The following is a 24,786-nucleotide window of genomic DNA, read 5'->3' on the forward strand; positions in this document are numbered from 1 at the left end:
GATTGGAAAAAATCAATATGAAATCAGTATTGAGAACCAGCAGCTAATAGGATTATTGAAATAACTATAGAGGTCCTATAACATGGCCTTGTGGGTCGCCAGGGGCCTCATTGTTTTTTCTCTGATGAACACTGTCCCTTCGATAGCTCAGTTGGTAGAGCGGAGGACTGTAGAAAAGCAAAGCTGACATCCTTAGGTCGCTGGTTCAACTCCGGCTCGAAGGAGGACAATTTTGAGGTTAAGGGGAAATCATACTCTCCATCACTGGTGACATTCAACCTACTCAACTTCTTCACAGTAGTGGATAAATAGTGGTTATTGTTGAACTGAGATGTATAAATTATAAATAAAATGAAATAGAATATAGTAGAAATAGTGCAGTATAGTCTATATACAAGTAATTGGAATATTGGTATATATAAGGTGCAAACAGATGAATGTTATGGATGTCTTCCATAAGTTCAGGTGTTTAACAGTCTTATGGCCTGTGGGATGAAACTGTCCCTGAGTCTGGTGGTTTTAGTCCACCAGGTTTTAGGGTTATTGAAAGAACAAGTGCGGCACTAAAGCGATCCCTGTGGGTCCCTGGAGCATCATTGTTTATTCTCTCAACAACCGTCCCTTCGATAGCTCAGTTGGTAGAGCGGAGGACTGTAGAAGAGCAGAGCTGACATCCTTAGGTCGCTGGTTCAACTCCGGCTCGAAGGAGGACAGTTTTGAGGTCATGGGGAAATCATGCTTACTCAATCATGTTAGCCAAAACAAAACATAACCATCATAGTGTCATTCAGTCTTTACAACATCATTATAATAGTGCATTTCAATCAAGTGGATCATTTATGGGGAAATAATGCTGAGATGCAAGACTTTCCACCACTAGTGCCAGTCAACCTACTCAACTTCTTCATAGTCGTACTCCTTGGAAATGTAGTGGTGACTGTTGAACTGGGATGTAAAAGAGCTTTAAAGGTGGGGTAGGTAAGTTTGAGAAACCGGCTCGAGATCGCAAGAATTTGAAAATACACAACCGGAGAAAATCTGCCACTTCCTTCCAGAGCCCCTCCTCCAACACACACGAACGTGCACATGACCAATGAGAGCACGAGATAAGTTTGTGCACAGATGGAAGGCTGACAGGCAGGTAGGCCATCCAGTTATTTTAGCCGGGCCGGCTCAGATGATTGGTCGTGCTTTTTACAGTACTACGGCTTCCGCAGATGACATTTTTTTATGTATTTTTTGTCAAAGCACTTAAGATATTCATTGCTATCGGGATGTTAAGAGCATTCCATGGAATATAACAAAAAGTGTATCTCGAGCCGGTTTCTCAAACTTACCTACCCCACCTTTAAGTGTAAAAATGAGATTCTTAAATCCAGCCGATTTAACTTGTTTTATACCAAAATTAAACCAAACTGTTACAGACATCAAGGGCTGCCGCTGTGGATTGAAAAAAAATCAATATGAAATCAGTATTGAGAACCAGCAGCTGATAGTGTTATTGAAAGAACAAGTGCGGCACTACAGCGATCCCTGTGGGTCCCCAGGGGCCTCATTGTTTTTTCTCTCTACAATAATGTCCCTTCGATAGCTCAGTTGGTAGAGCGGAGGACTGTAGAAGAGCAGAGCTGACATCCTTAGGTCGCTGGTTCAACTCCGGCTCGAAGGAGGACAGTTTTGAGGTCATGGGGAAATCATGCTTTCTCAATCATTTTTTTTTTACATTGTTTTATACCAAAATTAAACCAAACTGTGACAGTCATCCAGGGCTGCAGCTGTGGATTGGAAAAAATCAATATGAAATCAGTATTGAGAACCAGCAGCTAATAGGATTATTGAAATAACTATAGAGGTACTATAACATGGCCTTGTGGGTCGCCAGGGGCCTCATTGTTTTTTCTCTCTACAATAACGTCCCTTCGATAGCTCAGTTGGTAGAGCGGAGGACTGTAGGAGAGCAAAGCTGACATCCTTAGGTCGCTGGTTCAACTCCGGCTCGAAGGAAGGTGTTTTGTGGTTAAATAGGAGTTATTCGTCAAGTGGGGAAATAGAGATAAGCATTTCCATCACTGGTCAAGCTTCACTGCATTATAATAGCAGTCCAATTCAATGGAGGGGAGAAGTTACTGCACATTTGCGTTTGTTCCTGTTTTTCCATTTCATTGATTTGTGTATTAAGGACACATAAAGACAGGGCAATGTCCATTTTTTATTCTTCTATACTCAAGACTTTTAACCCCTTCGATAGCTCAGTTGGTAGAGCGGAGGACTGTAGGAAAGCAAAGCTGACATCCTTAGGTCGCTGGTTCAACTCCGGCTCGAAGGAGGAGAGTTTTGAGCTTATAGGGAAATCTAAAAAATAACAAGGTCAAAATCAAGCAAATAATTACCATCGTAGTATCAGTTAGGCTTCACTACATCATTACAAAAGTACATTTAAATCAAGTGGATCATCATGTGCACATGTAAAAAAAACTCTGTATATATATATTTGCACACATATTTTTATATTTTATATACATTTGTTTTTATATTCGGGATTGTGGGAATTTCAATCTCTCTGTCTGTACACACAAACTGCAGATTGACATTAACGTTGACTTTGACTTTTTTTACTTTAAAGTTGTTGTTAATGCACTGTTGTTTCATCCTGTTTTTCCCTTTAGTCATTTGTTTATGAATGTGCAAAACCCATCTCTTACAAATCGGAGTCATAATGTATAATTAGGGCGACTCTGGCTCTAAAAGCTAGAGTGGTCGATAGTAGAGCTTCTTCTTCATCTTCTGTCATCTTCTGTCTGTGTAATCATTTTTGTCATTATTGGATTAACGCATGTACTTATCTCATATCAATGTTTTACATCGATATGAGATAAGTATTCAGAAAAGCAGCTGACAGTACTACAACATGGCCTTGCGAGCCGCTGGGGGCCATGTGAGTTTTTGGCATTGTGTAGTGGCCAAAATCCCTTGGGGCTGGGAAGCAGTGTCAGACTCGCAGTAAAAAATCCACTGGACGTTTCGGTTGCTTTTCAACGTTTATTTCCAGCAAAAAATAAAACAAAAAAAACTTAAACAGCAGATCCTAATAATCCGTCTTCTATAAGCCTAAGGTTGCGTCTGCGTGTCAATGACGGTATTGCTGCTGTCTGCTGCCCTGCCGTCACACACCTGCACCTCCAACTTAAAGCGTTAGCCCCGCCCCCTTCACCTGAGCAAAGCGCACCACTCACTGAAACAGAAAAATGCATTAATCAAAACAAAATAAACTTAAATGCGGCTCCTACACATTGGTTTCGTTCAATATTCTTATACCATAACCCCTTCGATAGCTCAGTTGGTAGAGCGGAGGACTGTAGGGGCGTAATGCTGAAATCCTTAGGTCGCTGGTTCAACTCCGGCTCGAAGGAGGAGAGTTTTGAGGTGAAGTGGAAATCATCCTAAAACACTCCATCACTTGCGTCAATCACGCTTCACAATGTTGTTATAATAGTGTATTTAATTGAGTAAGATTAGAGTTCTTAAGAAGTGTTTTTTGAGACTAAGATGTTGAGGTTTCAGATATTTTCTGTTAGTGATTGCAATACTTTTTTAAATTCATAGAACCTCAACTTCCCATGGACTCTTTTGAGTTCAATGTTCAAGGTTCAAGGTTCTTTATTGTCAATCTGACATAGCTACAGAGTAATTATGTAGTTGAAAATCTTATGTCACAGGCTTCTCCAACAATGCAACATAATAACATAATAACAATAAGAGCAAGAGCAATACAAAAAGAAAAATAGTTATAAAATAAAGTGATGATGTGGAATAGTGCAGTACAAGTCTATATACAAGTTATTGGAATGATATATATATATATTAGGTATTAGATATATATAGTCTTAGCTACTAGAGTCTTAGCTACTTTTACTTCTTGATCTATTGCTTCAATTAGTGTTTGAATGCTTGTTGTAAAAACACTTTAAGTGGTTGCAAATAGTGCAAAAATCGATATAAATGTAGTCTATTTAATGAATTGTCTACATTATTTTTAAATATGATAAAACCAAAGTGTCACAGTAAGGGCTGCAGCTGTGGATTTGAAAAGAAAGTCGATATGAAATCAGTATTCAGAAACAGCAGCTGATAGGGTTATTGAAAGAACTAGTGAGGTACTACAACATGGCCTTGTGGGTCCTCGGGGGCTTCATCTGAGTTTTTTGGCCCTGGTCTCGTCCAATCAGACGCGTGCCTGACTTTGTTGACTGATGTCTCTGTGCATGGCGTGAAGATCGCCCGGGGCTATGTTGACCGCTAGTCAGGCAGGAGTCAATATGGCTCCAGGCTAAAGCATCTGGGCAGCTACAGCTCAGGAGCCAGGCCTACATTTTGCATTTTACATGTGAGGAATTAAGCTGATGCTCTTTTCCAAGCCACTTAATAATGAGTGACACAGAACTTAAATCCCCGGATCATTCACTGGACATGCAGTAAAAAGTCCAGGGCCATAAATGATTGTGGCTGACAGAAAAGTGGCACAACAGGAAACAGGAGCTGAAAGATTTGCGTGAAGCTGACGTTCATTTTGTGTGACTGGTCTTGGCTTCACTGACTTGACAAACTCAACAAGGGAATCATTGTCCTGACAGTGCGTGGAATTGTTTATTTGGCTTATACGATGATTGACCAAGTGTTTTTTCATATTGTTGTTTAACAGCAAGCACCTGTTGGCGAGCAGCAGGAAGAGGATGTGTCTCTGCTGGGAGTTTGTGCTATAAAACTGTTTTAATGTCTGTTTGTGCAGCAGGATGAAGCTGACATTGAATTCTCATCTCATCGGTGACACATTTTGGTGAATAAGTGAGGAAACTTCTCAGTCCATCGTAAACATATCCCAAACCTGACAAGCTTGTAAAATCGCAAATTAATTGCATGTTGCACAGCCGTGCCTGAACTGAGCAACAAATGTCTCTTGAACATTTGCAGGTTTAAAGACATTAATATGCACTAACCTTTGTAAGAATGTTTCTATAGAATTGTAGTTATGACTTATAGGTCTTTTGTTTGCAAACCCAACCAATATTTCACTTCAGTTTAACTATAGCTTGGAGTGATTTAAACCTGAAAACATAGGCGGTGGGTGAGGCTCAGGATAAGGAAAGATAATATTTGATCATTGTTAACACCACAGAGGACGTCATGTCTATAACAGCATTTCATTTGTGTGCAAGAGACTATAACTTACTAGCTTACAGTAATAGATTAAACTTGTCAGAAAAGTTGTTTCTTAACCAGTGCTGTTTGTATCGAGTAACGTTAAATCAACACGCAAAATGCTGAGACAGTTTCTACGAGCCTCCCTCTGCTGCTTTTGACAACTCAAAGCAAAGTTAGCGCACTGGTAGTGATACGTTCTTATGTGTTATTATCATTAATGATAGAAGTTTATTATGAAACCATAGTCTTATATTACTGATATTTGGAATTGAAACGTGAAATTGCATCACCAGCCGTTCGTCTTTGTATGTACTGCACAATAGAATATGGACCAATTATTTGGAGAATACTTCGCCTTCTCTAGCCTTCGTTACCCCTTCGCCCCTGCTCACAAAGTTGTGTTTGCGTTTTTTACAACTTTGATAATGAATTGATTAGTAGTGATCTGAGACGTCTGCAGTTTGATTGATATTCTATAACTACTGTAGAGGTTTAAAGACAGAATGCACAGCAGTAGTTGCATCTAAGCAAGACCTTTCGAGGAAAGACTCAATGGGGCAAAAGGAGATGATAATAAAAATATATATTAAAAAGGTAATAATCATCCCACAGTTAAAATAATTAAAGAATGATGATCCAATAGATATTTGGGGTCAAACATGGAGACGTTGAGTCTGCTCCTCGCTCACATCCTGGTAGTTTGCAGTGGAGGAATGACGGTGAATCACAGGTCGATGTGCTGCAGTGAGTGAGGAAGTGAGGAGACCACCCAGATCTCCTCCCTGTCTCCCTCTGAAGCACTTAGCGCTGTAATTATATGGGAGGGACATGTGGAAAAAACACTCTCTTTGCAAATATGGATTAAGTCCCAGACAGACTGTGTGCCACGCAACGTGCATTTCCAAAGCACCACGTCTTACTTTCCTTTAATCATCACCTGAAGTTACGTAGAAGCATGGAAGTTAAAGTTTGTACGAGTATAAAACATCTACTTGGGACAAAGTCATTTGTTTTCATTTGTTAGTCATGTTATAGCCCAAATAAACTGTATTTCTTTCAGAGTCTGACTCAGGTTTTTTGTTCGTATTGGCCGCACGTCTCTCTTTACAACACTCTTGGGAAAAATCCTGCACAGTCACAGGAATGCTGTCTTTCCAGTGATATAATAAGCAGTCTCCAATGCTCCACCTTGTTTAATTGGTATGTCAAACCCAGCAGAAGCAGTAATTCACAGATAGAACCAAACCGGTTTTGCACTGAGAAATAAATATAGTTTTTATTTGAACGAGTTCTCATTTACTTGTTATTTACTGATTCATAATGATAATGATTCCACAGTCGAGTGCACAAGTTCAATGATCACCACAGTCAACTTGTTTTATCAGGTAGATGGAATCAGATGTCAACAAAAGAGTGGTGCTGTGATTTTTGTAGGCAAACCCTGAAGATTTTTTGAAATATTGAGGAAAATAAGCTCTGTGGCAAACACATGTTTATGATACTTTTGCTCAGCAGAATATTATCTGCATATTAACACCAGTTTCATAATAGTTTTAGCCAAAATGCAATCGCCAGAAGTAAAAAGTTAATGTCATGCTATCAACGAACTACCTCAGGGGGCATCACTTCGCCACCGCTAAGCTAAAGGTGGCTAATGTTCAACGTGATGATGTTTTGTCTCCTTTGGCCACTTGTTAGCAACCACCCTTTCTTAGACCTTTCGAGTGGGATGTTTACTAACGTATTTATGTTGAAGAACAAAGCATTAAGATCTCTATTCCCACCAAAACTGTTAGCCCTAAAATGCTCAACTGCTAACTAATTTCCTTGTTAACCAATATTTTCTGAACCACTCTTTTTGAGCGAATCAAAGTCTATTAAATAATTAGATCAGATAGAGTAGATACTATTAAAAACTATTTATTTTGCTGTTTAATCTGGAGGACTCAATTAATACTTCCCACTATAGTGAGCCGAGACAGTTTAACATTGTCTAACCCTAACCCTAACCATAAACCTAACCCTAACCCTAACCCTAACCCTAACCCTAACCCTAACCATAAACCTAACCCTAACCATAAACCTAATCCTAACCCTAACCCTAACCCTAACCATAAACCTAACCCTAACCCTAACCCTAACCCTAACCCTAACCATAAACCTAACCCTAACCCTAACCATAAACCTAACCCTAACCCTAACCCTAACCTAACCCTAACCCTAACCCTAACCCTAACCCTAACCCTAACCCTAACCCTAACTGGGGTGCATCACTTCCTTAACATTACATCAGCTCAAAGTCTGCTTCTCTATTTAACACTAAATCTTACGTTGAGATGTTGATGTGAAGATGTTAAATACATGCAATTCAGCTATCAATATGCACATGTACTTTTGAAACATGATGATGACGTTCAAAAGATTGCTCCTAACTTTTAAGATATCATTCTGTATTTATTGGACGTCTTATTTTAGAACGAAACAAGAAGCGTACAGCTCATGAACAACAGTTCACTTCTCTGCTGGAGACGTGTCTTCCTCCCTCTCCCGTCCATGAAACCTTATATCAGTGTTTAGTTGATGGGATAAACATCTGTATGTGCAGCAGCAGAGATCCCACAGCCCGCTGTGAGAAGCTCACTGTACAATCGAAAACAAACAGTGCGTTCAGAAGTATAGACAATGCCGGGGTGGCCGGGTGAGAGAGCTGCACATTCCTCTCCATTTGAGCTAATATTCTGGGAGATTCTGCGCTTAATGTGATTACAGGGGAAATGACGGTCTCCCATGAGCAGGAGGGAGTCGGCGACTGACTGCAAGAATAGACTCTAAAACTCCGAAATGCACTCTGTTACTGTGGGAGTAACGCTAAATGCGTTTCCCAGAATTCCAAGGCTCAAGTTTGACATGAACAACATTTCCAGAGACGATTCACCTCCGAGGATTCAGCTCACCAGCCGACCTGCTTTTCGGCTAAACAGAAAAAACTCCTGCAAAGATATTAATTTATGAATTTTCCAGGGACAAACTATTAAAGAAAGCTCAGAGGCTGCAGAGAGGCGATGCTCAGCTGTTAAACAGATGTGTGGAAAGACGTTTTCTGCGGTAATGAACAAGTTTCCAATTTGCAATCGGCTTCTGAGGGAGTTCAATGATACCAAACACGGATCAACGTATGAGTCACATGATTGTACCCATCAAACCCTTCTCTCTATTGGACAAACAAAACAAAAAAAGGCATTGGATAAGAAATAAGAAAATGTGAAGTCCATGTTTGCGTCACTGACCCATATTTGACCTTTTTTTACATACATCTAAAAGAGAATCTGAATATTTCTACACTAATTTATTTATCTTTCTCCTTGAATGTGTTACCTGTAATCTGTGGCTCTGTGAAGTGTTTAGCCTAGTTTAGCATACACATTATGAGCAGGTGAAAACTGCTTGTGTCTACATAAAATATTAGCAAACAAACAGCTCCAATACTGAGTTTATTGCACCTTATTTCCTGTTAGCTGTCAAGCTCGGCACCAGTGCATTAATCAGTCACATTTCTCCTGTGTTGTTCACATTTCAAGTTGTATCCATGCGTTGTCATCATACATTCTGTCTTTCATGTTTTATTAAAAATGCGTTCCACAGAAAATGAGCCTTTCAATACCGTACAAAGAGTGTTTCTTTGTTACTTTTGGGGTATTTTGCACGGGAAGTTCTGAGATTTTATCAGCAACCTGTTTAAACAAAGTGTCCTTCACCATGTTGCTTTTCGTCTACAAATGCGACAAACTATTACATTTCAGGTTCAAATCCTGCTCACAGCGAATGTCTGGAATGGCCAGCCTAAAGCTTTACACACTGAAACCAAATGATCGCCCACTGGAAACATCTCAGCATCTGATATAACCATACCATGTTGGATCCATTCATGCTCCCCAGAGGAAAAGCCAGTTAAAACCTTCGCATTTTTTCTAATGTATGAACTGACAGAAACTACAAAACCTGCTCAACCACTGCTCACAGCGACCTAAACACTCAGCAGAAATGTGTTCTTTTTTGGTTCTGGCTACCTTGGTCTGCCAGAAGAGACCAGATGGAGTCTCGTCCCTCTGAGACAGGAGGAGGAAGGAAGGAGGGGACATTTGATCTGAAGATTTCTGTCATTCCCCGCATCATTCTGGTTACATGTGTACAGAAAGACATACAGTGTATTTAATGTGGAGGCATTAGTGCCCTTTTATAGCTCAGTTAGTATAAGGACTTTGCTGGAAATCTGTAGGATGCTGGTTCAACTCCTGCTCAAAGAAGTAGGTTTTCATATTCTTGAACCAAGGAATTTGGTAGAGAAACACAGTGACTCAAACACATATCTTTTTTCAGAGAAGGTTCCAGTTGAAATCTTACATTGTAGACGTTTAGCCGATGCTGTGGTAAAAAGTATCTTTGAATGGGAACATCAGGTACAGATTTGGTATCTTGTTGAAGGTTGCATTGCAAGTACAACACAGATTGCTGCTTGTTGAAACATTGTCTGTTGGACAGAATGATCTGAACATTGTTTGGTTACACTCAATCAAAGTTTATTTATATAGCCAAATAGCAAACATTTTACATTTATCTCATGTTACAGCCACATGATGTAAGACCTACCTTGATAAAAATACAAATGTAGACTTTATTTTCCCATTGTTCAAGGTTACAGGTTCAAACCCCACTGCAGTCAGCATGTCGTTGTGTCCCTGAAGACACTTCACCTCAAATTGCTCCTGTGGGGATTGTCCACAGTATTGAGTATGCAAGTCGCTTTGGATAAAAGCGTCTAACAAGTGACATGTAATGTAATGTGTCAGTGCTGGAAATATTTTATATACATCTGCTGCAGTTAGCTGACACTCACCCTAAGTGACGTATATTTCTAGATTACCTCACATCTGTTTTGGTTCTTCTCCGTTTTTTGCAACGTTGCAGTGTTCCTTCAGGGTTTTATCAAATCAAATCAAATCAAGTTTTATTTATATAACACATTTATAAACGCCAAAGTGCTGTACAAATAGTAAAAATACCCTACAGTAAAGACATTTTACAGCTAATACAACAGCACAGTTAGTTCAGAATATCAGTATGAGAAAAAACGACCCCCTCTGTCCTTAGACCCTCACATCGTACAAGGAAAAACTTCCGGAGAAAAACCCACAGTTTAAAGGGAAAAAATGGGAGAAACCTCGGGGAGAGCAACAGAGGAGGGATCCCTCTCCCAGGACGGACAGACGTGCACTAGATGCCGTGTGTAAATCGAAGAGATAATACGTTTTACAGCGTAGGTAGGTAGACCGAATGTTAGGAAATGCATGTGTCTATAATAAGAAGATGAATCCACGAGGATGTCAACAACAATCCTGTGGGGGAGCCTTCAGGGAAGCAGCATGACGAGAGCCAGGCAGGACCGCAGAGACAGGCCCAGCCACGACACGAAGTCCACGACTTAATCCAGAACTCAGGGTAGAGGATCCAGGGCATATATATATATGTATGTGTGTGTGTGTGTGTGTGTGTGTGTGTGTGTGTGTGTGTGTGTGTGTGGTGTGTGTGTGTGTGTGTGTGTGTGTGGTGTGTGTGTGTGTGTGTGTGTGTGTGTGTGTGTGTGTGTGTGTCTGTCTGCCCTGGATTGTTGTTGTTCAGCCCGAGGTGAGGGGAAGTGTCCGGGCAGGTTAGTGCCACCGTCATCCAGCTGTTTGCTGCCGTCCTGATGCCAAAGACATGACTCTGTAGCCCTGGCATCCAGCTACTGCAACTCAAACGGTGCCAACACACTGCTGTCAGGCTGAAAACTGCCTACCTGCAACATGGACTCATGGACTCGTACCAACAATAATGTCCATTATTATTTAATAATTCATGAGGATACCTTTCGGCTAGTAAGCTTTTTGATTGAGAAACAATACAATAGGGACCAGAATCTATTTGCTATGTATCTAATGTGATGTTGAATGTCTGTTTTCTTGTGTCTTAAAATACAACTCTACTGTACAATGATTTGTCATGGTGAAATAAATTAAGGGTTTTAGTTTGTATTTAGTTAATGGTCTTCATCTTCAAAAATGTCGCCAGTAGATTTAAACAGTTCCAATTAAATGATTGTAAAAATAATTGACCCGTCAAAGTTATAGAAATGTGTTTCTTCTCCCAAACCACACACACTGATGTGCTGAAAATGAACCCCCTATCATTTTAAAAAGTGTAGGTGTTGGTAAATAATTAAGCTGCAAATTACCCCTGAATGCTTTTCATCATATATCCCCAGACATGATGAGAAGTCGCTGCAGACAGACAGCATGCCGGCACCTGAGATCTGACGGGGGGTAAATATGATTTGTGATCATACGAAGAGGGTCTGATGATAAACACGGACGTGGTTTAGGTCTCATGTGGGCTGTGGATTTTCTTTTTGTGTGAATGCTCTCATTTAATTTCAGTCCTCCCTGACACATTAAAAAAAAGTTAACTGCATAACTTCTGTGTTTATCTCTCCAAACCAATCTAACCTTTTTTTATGAAATTACGGAATTTAAGATCAAGGTTTAACATTGCAAGAAAACAGTCATTTTTAATAGTAAGTGTTAATTTTGAACAGAAATATGAGCAAAATGTCTCTGAATGTGGCTTTTCTGAACACTGCAATTTGTTTTATGTTTAAAAACCTCTCATTGCAACCTCTAGCGTCCTTCAGTTGTTCAGTTTAAGAAACACAGCACCTTTCACTGTGTGAGAAAACTAACTATGAAGACATTGAAACAGGGAATTTATTTTTTATTCTGTGTAAGGATAATTACATGTTTAAACTGAAACAAGTTTGACAGACGAGATGGATCGCATAAATAATTACATGCCTTTTTTGCCAACAGTGTGAAGATACACAGTGATGTAATCTACTTGAAGCTTGTAAAATCTCAGTCCACGTCATCGCTCAGGCTTTGTTGACAGGTACACGTTATGTTTATCTGTTGTTATTCATGTTGCTGGCGAATCCTCACAGAACAAATTGCAACACAATTTGTTTAATCCAGTGATAGTTACAGAGATGTGGTTTGATTTGGATTAAAAAACAATGGATTGTTTATGGAGAGGAAGACAAGCCTCATGTCAGCTGTGCTGTTGTGAGGTCTTCCTCTCCTGGTCACATGGCGGTCAGTCAGCACCTGAGGCGGAAAATGACATCACTGCTACGTCTAAAAAACAGCAATTCCATTCAAACACACATGAAGAAAATTAGATTTAGGGCAATACTCTATTTACTATTATCCATCTACATACTTCATTTATTTTAATGTAATTGTATGAACAGTACTACAAACCCCTTTTTACAGAGACTTGTTTGGAAATGCTTCACTTACTCATTTTTTCACATATAGTCAAACTACATGATGAAGTTTAAAAAACAGAAATTCACCCCTCTCCTATAAAAAAAGCTTGGAAACTGTTCACTTATTTTTCTGTTTAAGTTTTAGCTAAGTTTTTAAAGAGCATTACAAAAAAATACGCTTCTGTCTATCTTTCTTGAGTTCACTCTTCTCATCTAAAACACATGCATGTAAGATGTGTGAGTCTGCTTTACATACATCTTATCCAGGGCCGTCCCTGGCCAACTTGAGGCCCCACGCAAAGTTATATGATGAGGCCCTCTGTTTTGCGAGCGTCAACGGGGGGGGGGGGGGGCTAGTGGAGCCTCGCAGCGGCGAAACCGTGCCGCGCCACACTAATTGCGCCACATAAGCGCATAGGTGCGGCTCAGTTGAGGCTCAGTTGAGGCAACCTCTGCAAGGTGAGGCCCCACGCAATCTGCATGATCGCCTGTAGGGAGGGACAGCCCTGATCTTATCTTATCTTATCTTTAGACATATATGAGGAATTAATTTGGATATGAAAAGGCATGTCAAAAAACAGATTATTTGGGAGATGATTTTCCCCAGGAGTACACACATGTGATACACATCTGATGTTTGAACTGCATAGGGTTGCTTTAAATGCATTAATACAAAATATTACATTATTTATTTATGGAGGAAATAGAACAGAAATCATCTCAAGATTTTTAGTGCAGAATAATTCAATTAAAGTTATATTTATTCCCAAACTTCATCAATTATCCGTCCTTAAATATCCCCTCCTTATTCAGACCACACACACTCAGAACACTTTCTCTTTCTGCTTTGTGCATGCATAACTCTGAATGCACAGGATTAAGAGTGTCTCATTCTAAAATAAAAACAACTCGTGTAATAAAACAGAAATTGCTGTCTGGAAAAACATCTTCATGCTTCCAGACAAAACTCACTTCATGACCACCCAGTCGGAGAAACTAAATTCACCACTCTGCAAAAGCATGCCAGTCACTGAGTGCAGTTTACATGTCAGGAAGAACCCACCATCTTGTCCTTTAACAGCATTAAAGCATTACTGTGTTTCAGATACAACTCAATTGCAACGCTCTGTCCTGGCAGTGGAGAGGTTGGAAAAAGAAAGGGGAGAAGTGAGGAGAAATGAAGGCTATAATAAGAGGTAAAAAACACAAGAAAGGAGATGAAATGAGAAGGCAAGCTGGGCTACAGCGAGGTGAAGAGAGGGAGATATATGGAGAGATGAAGATGCCAGAGTAAAGGATATTAAAAGAGAAAAGAAGGAAGGAGAGGGCGGCAAGAAACATGTAATGGAAAAAATGCAGGCAACAGAAGTACGCAGGTGGAAACGTAAGGAGTCTCCGGAGAAAAGGCAGCTTGAAAGAGAGGAAAAGATGCCAGAAAGAGATGCAGGAGACGAGGAGGTTAATGTGTCCAAGAAGTGGTGGAAGAGAAAGGTGAAGGAGGTGAGGAAGGGAGGAAGGAGAGTGAAGGAGAAGTGGACCGCTGAGAGGGCGACACTAAAGGTCAGGCAGAGCTGGGAAGGATTTCCATTCTTCCAACCCCGCTCCACGAGTCTGAAGGGAAATCCCACAGAGAAGCCGCTGACCTTGAACAAAGAGGAGAGAGGAGAGATGATATACTGAGAGAGGAGGTGAGAGTGAAGGTGAAGCAGTGAATTTCAGAGAGGGAGACAAAAGGAAGAGTCAGGAGACACGGAAAGGGGATTCAGACAAAGAGATGGGAAAGAAATAATGATTGTTTTCATCGTTTTATTACAATAAACGAGTTTGACAAATGTCTGTAAATAGATTCGGCAGGTGCAGCTATAGGAAAAGCTCAAACGTGGCACAGGGAACGCCGGAAAAAAAGGCATTCAATCAAATGTTATTCTAAGCTGAAACAAAAAGACTAACTTGGCGAGAATTCCTATCTTGAATCCCGAATGATCCACCTCAATGCATGATATCTTTTTGTCAAATTAGCTCACTGTACTTGCAAAAAATCTTGATAAATCCAATAAATTGTGTTGGTGTTAAGGTGGAGAGGGTTGCTTTGTCCTTCAGTTAACTGGTATCATCATCAGCTTTATTGAACAGACTCTAGGTCCATTTTTAAAAGTCATACAACACTCAAATATGGTATGAACACAAAACGCTGCAAGTTAAAGGGGACCTATCATGCAAAATGCACTTTTGTACGTCTTTTATACATGAATATGTGTCCCCGGTGTTCCAGGGAACTCACCAAGTGTCAGAAAACACAACCCTCTCTATTTTCCTCCATACCCAAATCTCTAAAAAAGGGGCTGCAACGGATCTCATAAAAACTGATCCAGATTTGAACACTGTCCTGACGTCAGGACGGTGGCGCTACGGCTATTGGGCCAACTCCACCAATCAGGAGGAGACAGCCACGGCCATTGCCGTTCGAAAGCGCTGGAGACGCTGTAGTACATATGCCAGGCCTGTAGATGGTGCTGTTCTCACTGAATCTGCCCTTGCAAAAACAGAGCTAAAAAAATGTCAAATAGAGCAAAATGAGGCATGGCTAAAATGCATGATCTGTTTGGTATTTTGAAAAAAAAAAAGTATAAATATGCCTTATATAGGTATGGTCCTACACTATATTATTCAAATATAGCATGATAGGTCCACTTTAACTTTCAGTGGAAACGTACCTAAGATATACGTTTTATTGGCTTCTCTTTTAACAATGTGATCACACCATTCCTTCCGATATTATTGCAGAACTGCCGTAAGCTAACGTAGCTAATAGTCATTTCAAATATACAGACAAAACACTTACAGTTATGAGACCCATTATGAAACCAACTGCTGTCTTGAAACCAAGCAACTGGCAAAACAGAAAGAGTTAGCAGAAAAACTAAGAAGCAGAGAGAGAAACAAAAGCATTTAATTTACTCTTTTCTTCTCTATTTGCCCCCTTTTCCCCCCTCAATACCAGCAACACCACCACAGAGGAAGAACCCATAGGGCGTCACAGCATCACAAAGGGTCTCGTTGTTGTTGATTCGGCAACATTTTCTGTTCCTTAGAGGAGAAACACATCTATGAATTTGTCTTAAATTAATGTAAAAGTTCTATAGAGGAGAGAACTGAGACATGCCTCCTAACTGTCTTAGAAATGTCTTATCTCCTGTTTCAAACATTCATATATTTAGTGAAAAGACCCTTCCCTTCCCACGTCATTTACTGAAAGCAATTCACCCAACAGTTCATAAAGTTGCCAAGGAATGCACGTTTAAAATGTGTGTCAGCAGAACAGCTTTTAAGAAACGTTGTGCTTCTTTGTAAACGGGTAATGTGTTTGGCTGAAGGCTGGATGTTTTCTTAAAAGGAGAAGATGCGAAATTCAATTATGGAGTTTTCCCTTCTGAAGGCTTCTCTGGAGTTGTGTTACTTCAGCATATTTGTCGGGGTATGAATAAATCAGAAAACACCCTTTTACCTTTCTTTGGCTTGTTTTCATTTGTAAACTTAATTGTATTTAAATGTAAATGTATACTGTATTTATTTAGCATTATGACTTAATGCTTTTAATGTCTTTAGAACGCACTTAGATTTGCCTTAAATAAACGTGCCTTTCCTTACACATTGCATTAGGTTAAGTAATCACTTATCTAGTCTATACAAATACATCATCCAACCAATCTTGTAAACATATCTTTAAAATAATCTTTACCACACATGCAGACGCACTGTGTGTGTGTGTGTGTGTGTGTGTGTGTGCACTTGTTTTCATGACAAATAAGGACAATTTTATGATAACACACCTTCACTATCAGGACACTTGGAAAAATGAGGACATTTTTGGCGTCCTCATTTTTCTGAACTCACTACAGTGTTTTAAACTTCCCCAAATGCCCCTACACCAAATATCTTCAACGTCCTAAAATATCACAATTTCATGACATGAAGTGTGTGAGTGTGTTTATGGATTTTGCTCATCGATGAATACGCCAACTAGTGGTCACTTCTGGAACTTAACACACTTTTCACACACTTTAGTCACGTGACTCAAAAGGTCCTCATAAATCTCATATTTTTCAGGTTCAAACACACTCCAATGTTTTAAGCTGGTTTTAGTATTACTGCAATATATATGTATTTCCATGGACTCGGAGACAACTAAAATAACCAACAATTAATTACTGCTGATTTTAGTCACCTGCCTTATAATCTAGAGAACTAGTTATTCCATCATTACTTTTATTTACATCGAATAGCCAGATAAGCTTAACCACATGTGGACTGTGTGTGTGTAGGTGTGTGTGTAGGTTTGTGTGTGTGTGTGTGTGTGTGTGTGTGTGTGTGTGTGTGTGTGTGTGTATGTGTGTGTGTGTGTGTGTGTGTGTGTGTGTGTGTGTGTGTGTGTGTGTGTGTGTGTGTGTGTGTGTGTGTGTGTGTGTGTGTGTGTGTGTGTGTGTGTGTGTGCGTGTGTTTGAGTGTTTGAGGTAGACAATTGGAGGTACATTGAAGAAGACAGTGAGAAAGAGGGAGAGGAATAGAGATGTGGATGATTAGCAGGGGAAAGAATAAGGAGCTGGACCGAGCGCGCGCACACACACACACACACTCACACACACACACACACACACACACACACACACACACACACACACACACAATCCAGAATTGTAGTCAGTTCCCTAGATCATCCTCCTGGGTCCAACATTTGACGGTGTTTCATTGTGTGTATTTATAAAATATATATTCTATTCTATTTTATTTGTATTTTACATTCTATCTTGTTATTTTATTCAATATTTTTACTTTGTCATTCATGTGTGTTGATTTGTAAAGCCCAGAATCGATTAAACTGCAGATGTATTTGCTAGACGACACCAAATGTCTTTTGTACTTTGGGACCATGTTGGGTCACATGATGTTGCTTCTCACCCTAGCCTTCCAGTCAAACACTACATTAGTCTGCACAGTAAAGCTCAAACATCAACAATACATTTACATGCATAAAGTATTCATCCAATCCAACTTAATTTATATGGCACATTTAAAAACAACAGTTGACCAAAGTGCTGTACATCAATACATATATAAAAGGCAGCATAAATACATTTAGACAAAACCGATAGGACAGAAACCAAATGTAAAAACACAAGACAATAAAACCATACTTATAGCCACAGACAAGAAAATAAAAAAAAACATTTTAAAAGCACATACTTATTCATGAATAAGCCTGAACAGGAGACATCATTTGATAGGCTGATATTTATTGTATTGGTTAAGCCAGAAGCAGATATTACCAGTTGGTTATTTCTCAGTAAGTCTTTTGTATGTTTACTACCAATCTCTCTAAGTCCATATTTTAATATCATTGTTGCCTTAGACAGCTACTAACTTAAACAGGTACATGGAGACATGTTGCTGCTCTGGTTGTTGTGTGAGTGTGTTGATTGTGTGTTTTCCTGCAGCTGGCTACTTGTCGTCTCTCGTGTAATCTCCTCGTCTGTCTTCAGTCTTTCAGTGAAACTGTAGCTAACTTCCCCTAATCAGCAAATGGACTAATAATCCCCAAAGTGTTGTTCCCTGCAGCCGCATTTAGTCCTCTTCAACGCTAACGAGCCGTAAACACACAGCACAATACACACAAAAGGTGCAAACACACACACACACACACACACACACACACACACACACACACACACACACACACACACACACACACACACACACACACACATACACACACACACACACACACACACACACACACACACACACACACACACAAACCTACACACACACCTACACACACACAGTCCACATGTGGTTAAGTGTGTTCCCTCAGTGTGCTGCTCGGTGTGTGTGTGTGTGTGTGTGTGTGTGTGTGTGTGTGTGTGTGTGTGTGTGTGTGTGTGTGTGTGTTTGTAATGATGGGCTGTCGGAGAGGAGGGGAGAGGAGGGACCTGTGTCTCTCTGCGGGGACGCTGGCCAGAGACGCAGCATCTTTTAAAAGGATTTAGAGCAGCTGAGCGTGAAGTCCCAATCTCTCATGGAGGATATCCTCATTCAACCAGATGTCGACACAGCCACCTGGCAGCCGGAGTGTGTGTTCACCTGATGGCTGCTCTGTCTGTTTTCTGCTGATATCATCGAAAGACACACATATAGCCAACAATAAACCTCTACCTGTAATGTACATGTAATTATATCTGCTGCTCTGTGTCTTTGCACACTATCAGGGATCAGTCCTTGTGCCACAGCTGGACCTTTTGTACAGTTTTAGTTGTGTGTCGTCAATCATAAGATAAATAAGGTTTTGGAATTTGTTTTCTTACAACAGCATATAAAAAAGGCATTGCACATGGGTTAAAATTAAATACAATTGAAAATTAATATAAACGTGGGCGTGTGGCGCAGTGGATAGAGCGTTGGTGTTTGGAACAGGTTCAAACCCCACTGCAGTCAGCATGTCGTTGTGTCCCTGAGACACTTCACCCCAAATTGCTCCTGTGGGGATTGTCCACAGTATTGAGGATGTAAGTCGCTTTGGATATAAGCGTCTAATAAGTAACATGTAATGTAATGTAATAAACAGTAAATATCATACATAACGTCAGTAGAAACAAAATATAACTATAGAGTATATTTATCAAAATCACTATACAAATATACAGAAGTTAATATACAACTAGATTTTGATACCCTGTGCTGCTGTCAGATTTAAAACCAGAGCTAATACATTTGAACCCAATCAATTCTAGCGTAAGCTTTATTTCATGAAGTCAGTACCGTTTTGTGCAGCTTCCAGAGTATATATATCAGAACATGATGTATTCTGCAGCGCTTTGTAGGATACAAACAAAGGGGAATCATTTGAAAAAAGGGCAACGTGCTTGCAGCACCTGCTGTTTTCACTTGTTGATCAGGCACATCAAGTCAGAATACACACATTACCTGAGAGTGCCGTATCTACAGAAATTAGGCAGTTTCTTTTGACTAAACATATCAAAATGTCTCCTATTGCGCCATGCGATAGAGATCAGGCATCAGATATCGCCTAAAAGAGACTACAAATAGATAAAAGGTAAAAGCTACCTGGCGTTCAGTTCATCCGCCCATAGAGAGGCGAAGTCCCGCCCATCTACTTCCGACCCTTGGGACCTTATTTCGGAAAAATTATGTATTGAAGTCAATAGGCTTGTTTGAGACAAGCGAGACCTGCGCAGACCTGCGCAATTGCGATCAACGTCTTGCTAGTGCGTTGCATGATGGTTAGTCATTTCGTCCGACTTGCTCTGGAGGCTCGCCTACATGAGACGTTGAAATCTCGCGGGACAAAGACGCCCGCAGACTTGAGAGCGAGGCGTATAATATCTATATATTTGTATACTATACTTGCACTGCTTACCGTTGTCATACTTTATATATCTTAGCATATTCATACAACACACTGTTCATACTAGGCTAGGCTACTGTGTATATAGTGTATTCATACCCCTCACTGTTTATTCATCATTCAATTCATTCTATATTTTATTCTGTAGATTGTGTACATTACTTTTCACTTTACTGCTTTATGCACTCCTGGTTAGAAGCTAAACTGCATTTCGTTGTCTCAGTACCTGTAATCTGTGCAATAACAATAAAGTTGAATCTAATCTTGAGCCGGAACAAATGTATTTACTTAGTACATATCTGACATTAACGATTAAACACATTTGTCCATTCTTTATCAATCAATCAATCAATGTTTATTTATATAGCCCAATGTCACAAATGTTACATTTGTCTCAGTGGACTTCACAGTTTGTACAGAATATCAGTATGACAATACGACACCCTCTGTCCTTAGACCCTCACATCATACAAGGAAAAACTTCCAGAGAAAACCCCACAGTTTAAAGGGGAAATGGGAGAAACCTCAGGGAGAGCAACAGAGGAGGGATCCCTCTCCCAGGACGGACAGACGTGCAATAGATGCCGTGTGCATTTATAAATGCAAACCGAGTCAAGCCGACTCCGGAGGTGGCGGTATGCACCTTAAAGTTGTTTGAAATCCGCCAAAAAACCGAGAGAAGAAGAAGAAGAAGAAGAAGCCGACTCCGAGCTGTCCGACTTCAGGCGAGCTTTTTGAGACCTCCCCCGGCAGCGATCGGCTATTCTCGTCTACTTTTGAGGTGAGCCGCAGCTCGTCTCAAACAAGCCTAATGGGGAGAAAAAGATTATCTTTCGATCCCGTTTGAATTGTGCCACGAATTACACATATGATGTTTGTCAATCTTAAATAATAATTTCCATGTCAAAAAAGTCACAGTTTGTCGTAAAACTGTTGAAATATAAGACTATGAAAAATACGCAACTAGAAAGACTACAAATCCCAGAATCCCGGTCCCGCATGCTGGCTCTTACGGACCGACTAACTCCCCTTGTGTGGATGTACAGCTCTCAACATGCCCAGACTTGGAGTGATTTTCACCTCGTTTAATACTTTCCGCCGAGTGCGAGACGGGAGAGTTCATTGAGCGGTTTCACACAAAAAAAGTGTTACTTCACAGTTTTACGACACATTGTTATTTTTTTGACTTGCAAAATTATCTTTTAAATTGACAAACATCATATGTGTAATTCGTGGCACAATTCAAATGGGGAAAGATAATCTTTCTCTCCCCATTGACTTCAATACATACTTTTTCAGAAATAAGGTCCCATGGAGCTCCCCGGAAAGGGAGGGACTTCGCCTCTCTATAGTTACTGTTTTTCGCAGAGGTGGGAAGTAGTGGAGTACAAATACTTTGTTACTGAACTTAAGTACATTTTTCTGGTATCAGTACTTTACTCCACTACTTATTTTTCTGACGACTTTTTACTTTGACTTCTTACATGTTGAACACAAATACCTGTACTTTCTACTTCTTACATGTTGAACACAAATACCTGTACTTTCTACTTCTTACATGTTGAACACAAATACCTGTACTTTCTACTTCTTACATTTTGAACACAAATACCTGTACTTTCTACTTCTTACATTTTCCAAACAGGCTGGTTCCTTTAGTTTGAATGTGTGTTTGGTGGCGTGATCATTATTATTTAGAGTCATTGCGTGCCTATTGATTTGAACACGATCCGTGTATCCATCATTTCCTGGTCTTCTCTAAAGAAGAGGGACCAATGAAAACGTTGTCATGTTGCCGTTGTTCAGCATGGAAACATTCATTAGCTAACAATGACATTATTGTTCTATTAATATAAAGGGAGGTCAGGTACTCTTTAAAACAGCTGCTAGTTACGGGTACTTTTTACTGAAGTACATTTCAAAGCCCTCTTTACTTTTACTTGAGTAAAGAAGTTTAGTCAGTACTTCTACTTTCACCAGAGTATTTTTAAACACAAGTATCTGTACTTCTACTTGAGTAAAGGATGTGTGTACTTCTGACATCTCTGATAATATGACATGTTGATAAAGACCCCGGAGCCCGTAGGAGGTCTGCTGCAGTCGGGATGAAACAGGAAGCCGTGACACAGACATCAGCGTGTTGCTGTCAGCGCTCTGAGGCGTGTGCCGAGGGAGAGGGGAACCCCGCTGAGAGGAACGTCCACTGAACAGCTCATCACACACCAGTGTTACTCCGTGTGTGTGTGTGTGTGAGAGAGAGACACAGAGACAGAGAGGGAATTACAGATCTGCTGCTGCTGCTGCTATAATTCATCACAGCTCTTCATGATGCACTCCCACACACTGCTGCTCTCTGCGGGCCTGATGTTCGTATGCACACAGTTGTCCTTGTTGCTGAGTGATTACATCAACGGTTACAAGGAACATACATAGATATACTTCTAAGGTATTGCAGTTTACAATGCAAGGTTGTTGAGTTTTTTCCTGAAACAGGTGTACATTCAGAGGAACTCCTGCGGTCAGGTGAGGTACAGAGAGGAAGAACACTCCAGTCCCTCTTTTATTATGCCACTTATTTTGCATTAATTTACTTCAGTTCTAGTTTAATGCTGAAGATAGTTTGATTGCAGTTGGTTCAACTTGCAAACCACTTCAGAATCAGATAGCATTTCCATTACAGTTTAGGAACTGGGGCAGTATCTATAGTAACGCAGTGTAGGCGGAGCCGTGACGTCATCCAACCCAGTCTCATGGCATTTCGTGTTATTAGTCACGAAATTAATTTAATCTATTGATTCGTGTTCACCAACACGATTTTCACCTTTTTTTCGTGTCACACAGAACAATTTTAAAAGCAATGTATTTCTATTGGTAGTATGTTTCGTGCCTGCAACACGTCTTTTTGTCCGGTCGGGTCTTGGAAGACCAGAAGCTGTGTGGTTCATAAAAACATGTTCTTACTCAATATCTTACCCTAAGCCTAACCCTATCCCTTTTATTTTAAATTGTGTAATGTCTGAGTTTGTTTGCCGTCAGTGAGGAAAAGAAATGGCTCAGAGCCTCAGAATACTGACATCTGTATTTTATGTCATCTTTTTTTCCTTCTAATTTGTTATTATTTGGTGCAGGCACGAAACATACTACCAATATAAATACATTGCTTCTAAAATCGTTCTGTGTCAGAATACTTAAATCTGTATTTTTTTAAATGTCTTTTTCCTTCTAATTTGTTATTATTTACATTGCTTTTAAAATCGTTCTGTGTGACACGAAAAAAATGGCGAAATCGTGTTGGTGAACACGAATCAATAGATTAATTTCGTGACTATAACACGAAATGCCGTGAGACTGTGTTGCGTCATCTTCAATGAGAAACACAAAACCAACATCAGCCGTTAGCTGTTAGCACTCAGAGCTCACAGCTCCTCATATCTGTTCAGAAACTCGACAAAAGTTAAACAAGTACACACCACAGACTGCCTGTGTCATGGCGAATACAGTCGCTGCTTTATTTATGTCTGTATAGGCCGTTGTTGTGAGTGTGGACGGTCGGAGCATATACTGCGTTAGCTTAGCCAATCTCCATTTAGAAAACACGCATTTTAAAAGGTTTTTCGCCTGCCGTCTGTCTGCAGACTTGACAAAGCATTAATTCATGGTTTTTACTAACCGGTATCAGTATGTTGTTACTTCGGCATCATTTTGAAACGTGTATTACATTTAAATCACGGTCAAATATGTTCATCTTGTTGTAGTTGTAGCCCCCTTGCCAGCGATTCTCTCACTAGTTTAGCATACTCAGCCCGACTCAGCCTCGTTGTTAGCCCGGAAAGAACCTCGATTTTATGGGGCCAGAAAAACTGTGAAATAGTACCCGCTAGCCGGTACTACGCTAAGTGGAAACGCAACCAAAAACGGGCCCCGCACGACTCGGCACGCTTAAAGCGAGCTCCGCGCTGTAGTGGAAATGCGCCATTAGTGCCCCATTAGTAATGAAGGCAATAAACTCATGAAAGCTAGTACAGAAGGGTTCAAGTGAACGTTTAATTTGTTGTAATATAGGAAAATGTGTGGCTTTCCCAACAAATTTGACAAAAACACATCCTTCTGCTCCCTCTTCCCTCCTCTCCACTTCCCTCCTCCCCTTCCTGTGTGTTTCCGGCTGTGTTTCTCTGCTCTCTTCAAGGTCAGCAGCCGCTCCGCAGGACTTGCCATCAGAGAGATGAACCGATGCGGGGCAGGCAGGAGCTTTCTTGGACCTTGTAAGACGTCTCTGCAGGCAGCCAGAAGAGCTCCCTCCCTCCTTCTCTCTTTTATAGGTGAACAAGGACTGAACCACACTTAAGAAGTGAACTGTGGAGAACATTTATTCCTCAAGTTAATCTGTAGAGCGGAACAATGACGTTTCAAACCTGGGTGGCACCAATTACTCTGCACACACTTCCTCTCACAGCTGAATGAAGGTTACACACATGCACACTTATCTGAGTTGTAGGAAGTAGCAGGACGTTACATAATCCACTTATCAATGTTTCCCATGTTCTAATCTTAGCAGACGATCAACATTTCAACTTCGATGGTGCTACCGCTTCTCCGATGCAATTTAGATAGTTCCCCTCAGGAGGAATGGTTTCTCAGCAGGCTTAGGCAAAAAACGTACCTCACCGTACCTGCCCTATCGTAGATATAAATCATGTTCCCGCCTCCACTCCTATCTCCTCTTCTTTCTACACTTTTCTCCATCACCATTCCTCAATCTGCAACTCATGACCTTCTATCTCTCTCATCCCATCATTCCTAATGTCATCAT

At 40.4% G+C, this 24,786-nt stretch overlaps 6 non-coding genes across 6 annotated transcripts; all 6 read left to right on the forward strand.

The window, feature by feature from the left end:
• The first annotated feature begins 136 nt into the window (after positions 1-136).
• On the forward strand, positions 137-224 carry trnay-gua. Its single transcript is given in 2 exon segments — positions 137-173; positions 189-224. It is a non-coding gene; the product is annotated as a tRNA-Tyr (tRNA).
• A 396-nt stretch (positions 225-620) lies between these two features.
• Positions 621-708, forward strand: trnay-gua. The gene is given in 2 exon segments: positions 621-657; positions 673-708. It is a non-coding gene; the product is annotated as a tRNA-Tyr (tRNA).
• Positions 709-1,581: 873 nt separating this feature from the next.
• Positions 1,582-1,669, forward strand: trnay-gua. Its single transcript is given in 2 exon segments — positions 1,582-1,618; positions 1,634-1,669. It is a non-coding gene; the product is annotated as a tRNA-Tyr (tRNA).
• Positions 1,670-1,916: 247 nt separating this feature from the next.
• trnay-gua lies at positions 1,917-2,004 on the forward strand. Its single transcript is given in 2 exon segments — positions 1,917-1,953; positions 1,969-2,004. It is a non-coding gene; the product is annotated as a tRNA-Tyr (tRNA).
• Positions 2,005-2,238: 234 nt separating this feature from the next.
• trnay-gua lies at positions 2,239-2,326 on the forward strand. Its single transcript is given in 2 exon segments — positions 2,239-2,275; positions 2,291-2,326. It is a non-coding gene; the product is annotated as a tRNA-Tyr (tRNA).
• A 996-nt stretch (positions 2,327-3,322) lies between these two features.
• trnay-gua lies at positions 3,323-3,410 on the forward strand. The gene is given in 2 exon segments: positions 3,323-3,359; positions 3,375-3,410. It is a non-coding gene; the product is annotated as a tRNA-Tyr (tRNA).
• The last annotated feature ends 21,376 nt before the right edge of the window (positions 3,411-24,786 follow it).

Source organism: Trematomus bernacchii, unplaced genomic scaffold (genome assembly GCF_902827165.1).
Source record: "Trematomus bernacchii unplaced genomic scaffold, fTreBer1.1, whole genome shotgun sequence".
Lineage (NCBI taxonomy): Eukaryota > Metazoa > Chordata > Actinopteri > Perciformes > Nototheniidae > Trematomus > Trematomus bernacchii.